The 3,132-nt window shown below is 38.5% G+C and overlaps 1 protein-coding gene across 2 annotated transcripts in view; it reads right to left on the reverse strand.

Annotated features, from left to right (window-relative positions):
• The window catches only part of cdkal1 (CDK5 regulatory subunit associated protein 1-like 1), a 224,615-nt gene that overhangs the window by 190,247 nt on the left and 31,236 nt on the right, over window positions 1–3,132 (reverse strand). The gene's annotated exons all lie outside the window — the stretch shown is intronic.

Genomic DNA, 3,132 nt, shown 5'->3' on the forward strand with positions numbered 1-3,132 from the left:
GAGAGAGAGAGAGAGAGTTTCAGGTTCAGATGTCTGGCCCACGCCCGCAGAATTAGTGGGAGTGGTCTCAGCTGTGTGGTTGCTGTCTCCTCTCTGTCCCGTGGGAGACTATCCAGACCAACGATAACAAGCTCTACATCAATTTAACAAACAGGACAGACACAAACATCTGCAAAACAATCCTATCTACAGAGTCAGCACAACTTACCAGTACAGATACAAACTATAAAAGAACTACAGCAAACAGTTAAACCAAAATATGCTGGTAACATGCCTTAGTGTCACAGCTTCTTTTTGCCAAGAGTTTCTGAATCAAATAAAATTAAAAATGAACCTGTTCATAAAAGTTGAATAAACGATATTAGCAGCATACTATTATGGATATATGAATCAACCGATTCATTTTTCCTTATCAGATACACACAGGTACAAAAAGGTTGCTATGATAAATCTACTTTTCCACGTAGTCAGGACCTCGGGACTACAGCTGTGGCAAAGGCCCTTCTGTGGACGATGCGTTTGTTGAAAATCGCTACAATTGTTGAGGCACATGCAAGGAGAGAAATCCGGCACCACAAGGGAGCTGCGTGTGTTGGTTTTAGCAACAAACAGTTTTGACAGAAATATTCTGGAAATAAGTGACTGCGGAGTAAGACAAAATATTAAAAGTGTGACTGTTAATGTTGCAGGGACACCAAGAGGCTTAACAGAACATTTAACATTTAAATAACCCTTAAATAATAATTATTGTCACAGGGACTATTGAGCTTTAATTCCAGTCTATTGCTTTCCCTTTTCTTAATCCCGGATATAACTGCTATTATCAGAGACAGTTAAGACTTATTTTCAAATGTCTAGCTTATTTAAACACAATAGTACCAAAATCAACCTTAATCTAATGGCAAATTAGTGTGATTTCTGGCTCACCCTAATGTTTCATTTAAGATAAAGAGCAACAAAAAAAAGCATTCTTCCTTTGAGTCCTATGATCACTGGTGATCTGTCTGGTGTGAAATATTACCAAGTTGCATCAATTTGCCTCAATGAATGCAGGCATTGCTGTAAATATCTTTCAAAAGCAAATAAAAACTCAACTGTGAGGATTGCGAATCTGTAGGATCTTAGAACCAGGAACCTATAACTCAAAGTAAAACCTTTTTTAATGAGTGGCAGACTCTGCTCTGCAATCACTGGATATTTTAGAAATATTCAGGTCAGATACATTTAGCACTGTTGCCTAATTATAAGACAGTGCAAGCAATGTCTAATGATGCATTACAGGAACTTCATGCAAAGGGGAATCATACATCTCCTAGGTTGCCACCACAGAATTACTGCCTGGAAACACTTTTATTCTTCCATAAAAATCAGTTAGTACAGTTCATACACTGTGGTGTTATAGTCCTCTGACAATGGCACACCCTTCAGAGCCAGCAGCTTCTGTTAAGCAAACCTTCTCTCATTTGAAACTTATCAAGCCATGCATCATCATGCATATTACAAAAATGTATTATCCTGGCTGTCATTAGCAGCAATTTAGACTTGACCAAGCAGTGATAACAATAATCTTAATTATGACTCAGAATCTAGAAGATGCAGTATTATGCATTACTAAAAGCCAGTTATGTTATCACATGATGGGCCCCAACATGTTTTTTTCCTATCCTTCTCTCACTCAGTGTGGTAAAGTAGCCTGGGATAATGTTCAATGACTCAGCCTTAAGTGCACATATATTCTACCACTGGGGGGAAACATGTTTTAAATTTGCATACGATTTGCATAGGTATGGGGATACAGCCAATGACAGGGTAGGGATTTGGCTATTCTTGCAAATCATGGCTACCAGGCAAGACGTTGTTGGTACAGAATGTGCACAAACACTGTTGACTAATCTTTTATCTGATGAAGAAAGGGGCCATGGGGTGAGACGAGCTTCCTGAGGTGCGTGTGTACATGTATAGCTGTGAAGGGAGTGTCAAGAGGAAGCTGCAGTTTAAAAGCAACAGAATTTGTAACAGCTGAGGTGTGTGTGTGTGTTTGTGTGTGTGTGTGTGTGTGTGTGTGTGTGTTTCTCCAATATAAATATAAGGAATTCCAGTACACTCAAACAGCTGACCCCACAATACGCAGAAGAAAAATTACTAACCACACAAATGACTAAATCGAATCCATGAGGTTTACTTCTGTGATAAAAAGGATTTAAGGAATGGAGAGCCATTTAAGAGGGTCATCCTAAAACAGAGGAATAAAAGGAGAAAAGTGAGTATGAAGTTGAGGCAGGTGATAGTCAATAAGATGACCAAGAATGTGAGCTAAAATGAGTAAAAGAAGAAACAGAGGCAAATTGACAAAACTAAGTGTGAAATGAGGAAGATGTCCAGGGGTACAGGGTGAGAAAGGAACTAAGAAGAGAGTAAAAATACATTTTACTTGTATGGCACTTTACAAAAAAGGTACTCAAAGGCACTTTACATGGTAATAAAATAATAACAGAAACAGTAAGTTGGTTAGTCTCATTACTGAGTATCGTGCTCTGAGCCAAAACTAAATTATCAAACAAAAGATACATTTTATGGACAACACGTTTTAGTACGCTTGCAGGTTTGTGTGTGTTCACCTTTGAAATTCTTTAAATATTTTCTTTCAGAAACAAAGATGTATTCTGCTGTATTTGCACATTATGTTTGGTGATCGACCCACAGGTGTAGCACTTTGCAGAGAAACAGAGGAGACTCAGCTGCCAGGTCAGAAAGCAAGCAAACGCACAAACAATAACAGACCAAATGGGAATACAGTAATTTCCCTGAACTCCCATGCATCCTCTGTATGCAGATGTGCCAATTTACAAATGAACACTGTCAACTGTAAATTACTGTAAATAGACAAACAACTTTTCACATAGATAAGGTTTGCTACTTTTCTAAATGTAGCTGATTAAAACTAGATTTAATTACTAACTGCATTTTACCTTTGCACAACATTAAAGATATAGCACAGTGCAACCGCACATAAACGTGCTGGTTTGCATAATGTTGCAGCACAACAGCAAGTCACATGATGTACACTCACCGGCCACTTTATTAGGTACCCCATGCTAGTAACGGGTTGGACCCCCTTTTGCCTTCAGAACT

This window comes from Etheostoma cragini, chromosome 6 (genome assembly GCF_013103735.1).
Source record: "Etheostoma cragini isolate CJK2018 chromosome 6, CSU_Ecrag_1.0, whole genome shotgun sequence".
In the NCBI taxonomy this organism is placed as follows: Eukaryota; Metazoa; Chordata; class Actinopteri; order Perciformes; family Percidae; genus Etheostoma; species Etheostoma cragini.